Raw genomic sequence first — 6822 nt, 5'->3', positions numbered from 1 at the left:
ATCATGTAGCTTATGTGTGTAGTAGGCTATGCCATCTAGGTATGCATAAGCTCTATAATGTTTGCACAAGAAAGAAATTGCCTAAGAATGCATTTCTTGGAATGTATTTCCATTGCTAAGTGATGCATGACTGTACATAATGAGATATCTTGGAAATGATACCCAAGTCTAAATACAAAATTCATTTATGTTTTATATATACCTTATACACATAGGCTGAAGGTAGTTTTGTATAACAGTTCGAATAATATTGTGCATGAAACAAAGTTTGTGTACAGTGAAGCCTCAGAAAGCAAAGGTGTCACTATCTCAGCACCTACATGGACAATCTGTGGTTGTTTGGCATTACTGTCATTCCTGACTCTGAATTTATTTGCTACTGATAAGCAATTATTTTCTTGCACTTATTCTCACATAAGTACTTAACAGTAAAAAATGTAACATACCATTAACACAGAGGAAAAAATAAATGTGTTCAGGGTAACCAAGCAGCACAGTAGAATCACCAGAATACCTGCGTCAGCTGCTAAACAACAGCAGCAACGAATAATGGCAGGCTTTCACTCAGCACCTACAATGCCGTGCTTTAATTAAAAGATTATTGTACACAGTATTTTATTTTTTTAGGTAAGAAGAAACATCAGAAGCAGTTGAGGAACCAGGAAGTGAGTCCCCTAGGAATGAGGAAGCATTCTGCTAGACAGCTTTTTAAAATGTTTCCTCTATACGTGAAAAATAAAACCTTGCTTCTGAATGACTTTTGGATAAACAATGAAATTAAAGCATAGATAAAAAAATTCATTGAAATAAAGGAAAATAGAGGCATAACGTACAAAAACCTCTGGGATATGACCAGTGTTAAGAGGAAAGTTTGTGGCACCAAATGCCTAAATCAAGAAATTAGATCTCAGTTACCAACCTAACATTGTACCTAAAGGAACTAGAAAAACAAGAACAAATTAAACCCAAACCTAGAAGAAAAGAAATCCCTAAAATCAGAGCAGAACTAAATGAAATTGAGACCAAAAAATCCATACAAAGGACCAACAAAAGGAAAAGTGTTTTTTTGATAGATAAGCAAGATTGATAGACCACCAACTAGGAAAAGAAAAGAAGATCCAAATAATCACAATCAAGAATGACAAAGGCAACATCACAAATAATCTCACAGAAATATGAAAGACCCATGGAGACTACTATGAACACCTCTGTGCATGTAAACTAGAAAATCTACAGGAAAGGAATAAATTCCTGGAAACACACAACCTCCAAAGATTGAGACAAGGAGAAATTGAAACCCTGAACAAACCAACAATAAGTGACAAAACTGAATCAGGAATAAAAACTTACTAACAAAAAAGCCTTGGACCAAATAGCTTCATAGCTGAATTCTACCAGACATGCAAAGAAAAGCTAGTACCAATCCTAATGAAACTATTCCAAAAAGTTGAGGAGGAAGCATTCCTCCCTAACTCATTCTTTGAAAGCAGCATCATCCTGTAACCAAAATCTGGCAAGGACACAACAAAAAAAGAAAACTATAGGCCAATATTCCTGATGAACATAGACACAGAAATCCTCAACAACATACTAGCAAACTGAATCCAATAACACACCAAAAAAATAATTCATCATGCCAAATGCACTTTATTTCTAGGATGCAAGGATGGTTCAATATATGCAAATCAATAAATGTGATTCACCGCATAAACAGAATTAAAAATGAAAACTGTGTGATCATCTCAGTAGACATAGAAAAAGCACTGATAAAATTCAACATTGCTTCATGATAAAAACCCTCCAAAAAATAGGCATCAAAGGAACTTACCTCAAAATAATAAGAGTCATCTATGACAAACCCACAGCTAATATCATACTGAATGGGTAAAGGTTGGAAGCATTTTCCCTAAGAAGTGGAACAAGACAAGAATACCCACTTTCACCACTGCTATTCAACATCATACTGGAAGTCCTAATCAGAGCAATCAGGCAAGAGAAAGCAAAAAATATCTAAATAGGAAAAGAGGAAGTCAAATTATCTGTTTGCTAATGATATAATTGTATAACTACAAAACTCTAAAGACCCCTCCAAAAGACTCCTATACCTGAGAAATGACTTCAGTAAACTTTCAGAATACAAAATCAATGTACACAAATCAGTAGCATTCCTATATACCAATAATGTTCAAAGCTCAAGCTGAGAACCAAATCAAGAACACAATCCCATTTACAATAGCCACATACACACAAAAGATACCTAGGAGTACCTTTAACCAAGGAGGTAAAACATCTCTACAAGGAGAACTAGAAAACACTGATGAAAGAAATCATAGAAGACATAAACAAAAAGAAAAACATTCCATGCTCATGGAATAGAATAATCAATATTGTTAAAATGTCCATACTGCCCAAAGCAATCTACAGATGTAACACAATTTTTATCAAACTGCCAATGTCACTTTTTACAGAATCAGAAAAAAAATTCTAAAATTTGTATGGAACAAGAGAAGAACCTGAACATCCAAAGCAATACTAAGCAAAAAGAATAAAGCCAGAGGCACCACATCACTCAACTTCAAACTATACTGTAAGATCACAGTAACCAAAACAGCATGGTATTGGTAAAAAAAAAAAAAAAAAAAAAAAATAGACACATAAACCAATGGAGCAAATTAGACAACCCATAAACAAAGCTGTATATGTACAACCAACTAGTCTTTGACAGAGCCAACAAAAATAAACTATGGGGAAAGGACAACCTATTTAATAAATGATGCTGGAAAAATTAACTAGCCATATGCAGAAGAATGAAACTGAACTCCTACCTCTCACCATGTAAAAAATTAGCTCAAGATTACATTTGTAATGTAATCTTTCAATGTAAGTTTTACATTTAAAGATGTAAATGTAAGACTTCAATCTGTAAAAAATATTAGAACAAAACCTAGGAAATTCTCTTCTGGCCTAGGCAAAAATTTATGACTAAGACCTCAAAAGCGAATGCAACAAAAACAAAAATGGACAACTGGGACCTAATTAAAGTAAAGAGCTTCTGCAGGGCAAAATAAATTATCAACAGAGTAAATGGACAACCTACAGAATGGAAGACAATATTTGCAAACTATGCATTCCACAAAGCAATAATATTTAGAATCTATAAGGAACTTAAATCAACAAGAAAAAAATCAAATAACTCCATTAAAAAGTGGGCAAAGGACACTAACAGACACTTCTCAAAAGAAGACAGACAGATGGCCAAGAAGCATATGAAAAAATGCTCAACATCACTAATTATCAGAGAAATGCAAATCAAAACCACAATGAGTTAGCACCTCACACCAGTCAAAATGGCTCTTATTAAAAAGTAAAAAATAACAGATGTTGGCAAGAATGGGGAGAAAGGGAATGCTTACATACTGTTGGTGGGAAGGTAATTTAGTTCAACCCCTGTGAAAAGCAGTTTAGAAATTCCTCAAAGAACTAAACAAAAAACTGCCATTCCACCCAGCAATCCTATTATTGGGTATCTACCAAAAGGAAAAGAAATCTTTTGTACCAAAAAGGCACCTGCACTCATATGTTTATCACAGCACGATTCACAAAGGCAAGGACATGGAATCAACTTAGGTGCCCATCAATGGTGGACTGGATAAAGCAAATGTGGTATATATACAACATGGAATACTATGTAACCATAAAAACAATGAAATCATGTTCTTTGCAGCAACATGGATGGAGCTGGGGGCCATTATCCTAAGTGAATTAATGCAGAAACAAAAAGTCAAATACCACATATTCTCACTTATACGTGGGAGCTAAACAATGGGTACATACAGACATAAAGATGAAAACAGATTCTGGGGACTCCAAAAGGGAGGAGGGTGAGAGGAGGGAAAAACAATTGAAACATAACTTATTTGGTATTATGTTCACTCTTTGGGTGATGGGATCAATAGAAGCCCAAATCCCAGCATTATATACTATATCCGTGTAACGATACTGCACATGAATCTAAAATAAAAAGAATGCTTCCTCTAGAGTTATAAGACTCTCCAATGGTTTCTGTCTTAGAAGTCTAAATGCTGATACCAATAGTTGACAACAGTACCAGAAAAAATGGTTATTATAGGTCAATATCTCTTATGGCCATGGATGCAAAAGTTCTAAACAAAATATTAGCAAATAACATCCTGTAATGGATTAAAAGGACGATATGTGATGACCAGATCTCTTTAATACAATATTAGTTTAACTTTAGACCATCAAGGCCGTGTGTGGTGGTTCACGCCTGTAATCCCAGCACTTCGGGAGGCTGAGGCTGGTGGATCACTTGAGGTCAGGAGTTTGAGACCAGCCTGGCCAACATGGTGAAATCCCATCTCTACTAAAAATACAAAAAATTAGCTGGGCATGGGGGCAGTCGCCTGTAATCCCAGCTATTTGGGTGGCTGAGGCAGGAGAACCACTTGAACCTGGGAGGTGGAGGTTGCAGTGAGCCAAGACCACACCACTGCACTCCAGCCTGGGCAACAGAGTGAGAGTCTGTCTCAAAAAAAAAAAAAAAAAAAAAATTAGACTATTAAATACTGTAATTCAATGCATTCATACATTAAGAAAAAAATTAAAATCATATAGTTATTTGAATGATGTAGATGAGTGCTTTATGAATTCTATATATTTGTATGATTTTTTAAAAACCAGAAAATTAGAAAAAGAACAATTTATTTAACAATTAAGTGAAAGTCACAAGAAATCTGTAGTTAACTGTTAATGGCAAAAAAAATGACACGTCAAGAATGTTTATTTTTACCACCTGTATTCAACATTGCACTGAAAGTCCTAGCCAGTACAAAAAGGCAAGAAAATATAATAAAAAATAGAAGAATTTGAAAAGAGGAAACAAAAGTGTGATTTTTCACAATTATATTATTGTATATGTAGAAAACCTGCAATGATTTAATGTGTTTAAATAAAGAAGAGAGTTAAGCAAGGATATTGGATATAAAATCAACGTACAAACATTGATTGCATTTACATACCCAGCAATAAGAAACACTGAGAAAATGTAATTTTAAAAATACATCAATTGTTCTGGCTTCTAGTAACAGTAGAATAGCTTGGCTGCTTTAATCTTTCATTAGATAACAATTTAAAATATGGGAAAATATTTTTAGAATTATCTAAGTTTGTGGAGAAACAGTACTACCAAACACAGAAAGAAACCAATGAGGAATCAATGGTATAAAAATTAACTGTGAAGGATGTATTTTAGTTTGTGGCACTCTCCAATGCAACAAATCTGAAGGCGCAAAAACCCATAGTCTTATTGGCTTAACGTGTTAAGGAACAGAAATTGAGACTGGTAAAAAAGGTAGAAAGGCGATGGGCGCAGTGGCTCATGCCTGTAATCCCAGCACTTTGGGAGGCCGAGGTGGGTGGATCATGAAGTCAGGAGATAGAGACCATCCTGGCTAATACGGTGAAACCCCATCTCTACTAAAAATACAAAAAATTAACCAGGCGTGGTGGTGGGTGCCTGTAGTCCCAGCTACTTGGGAGGCTGAGGTAGGAGAATGGTGTGAACCTGGGAGGCGGAGCTTGCAGTGAGCCGAGATCATGCCACTGTGCTCCAGCCTGGGTGACAGAGTGAGACTCCATCTCAAAAAAAAAAAAAAAAGTAGAAAGTTAGGTGAGAAATCCTAGAAGATAGAGATCCACAGAGGAATGAACCCTAAAATCTGCACATAAAATCCACCTAACTTTTTGGCTGACCATTAACCATTTCTCTTTGCATAGGGAAAACCCTATTGAAAGGAAGCGTGACAAATAGGAAAAAAGAAAACAACATGCATACACTGAAGTAAACAGTGGAAGCTGGAAGAATTAAGGAGAGATTTAAGCTTCTGTCACCTGCAGGAGAGACAAAATTTGGAGTTTCAAGTCCAGCGTATTTAACAAAAATAATTCTTCAGGGAAAAATAACAAAATTCAGACTCTATACAATTTTTATAACATCCAGTATCAGTCAATTATCAATACACATGTGCAAGAAATAGAAAAATGTGACAAATAACCAAGATTAAAATAACTCAAAAGACCCCAACTCCAAGATGATGCAGATGTTGCAAATAGAAGACAGAGACTTTAAAGCAGCTATTTTGAATATGTTTAAGAACTTGGAAGATATTTTCATAATGTGCAGATGTGGAATATAGTTAGAGAAATAAAACCTATAAAAGAGAACAAAATGAAAATTTTAAAGCAGAAAAATACTATAAGTAAAATGAAAAATTCATTAAATGGGTTTAATAGCAGATTGAAGGTGGTAGAGGAAAGTCAATAAACATAAAACTAGAACGTTAGAAATTACACAAGCCGAGAAATGGAGAGAAAAATATTGAACAAAAAGAAACAAAGCTTTAGAAACCCATGTAACAATATTAAGCAGTCTAATATATGTGTAACTGGAGACCCAGAAGAAGAGACAGAGAATGGGGCAGAAAAAAAAAATGTTTGAAGACATATTGGTTGAAAACTACTGAAACAGAAGAGATAATTCAAAATAAACCCACAATGGTACAGTCAACTGATTTTTCATGAAGACACTGAAGTAATTCAATAGAAAAAAGTCTTTTGGACCAGAGTAGTGGCTCATGCCTATAATCCCAGCACTTTGGGAGGTCAAGGCGGGTGGATCACTTGAGGTCGAGATTGAGACCATCTTGGTTAACGTGGTGAAACTCTGTCTCTACTAAAAATACAAAAATTAGCTGGGCGTGGTTGTGCACACCTGTAATCCCAGCTACTCAGGAGGCTGAGGCA

The sequence above is a fragment of the Colobus angolensis genome, unplaced genomic scaffold, assembly GCF_000951035.1.
Source record: "Colobus angolensis palliatus isolate OR3802 unplaced genomic scaffold, Cang.pa_1.0 Scaffold100, whole genome shotgun sequence".
NCBI lineage: Eukaryota > Metazoa > Chordata > Mammalia > Primates > Cercopithecidae > Colobus > Colobus angolensis.
The sequence above is the reverse complement of the archived record's forward strand: the minus strand, read 5'-3'. Positions refer to the sequence as shown.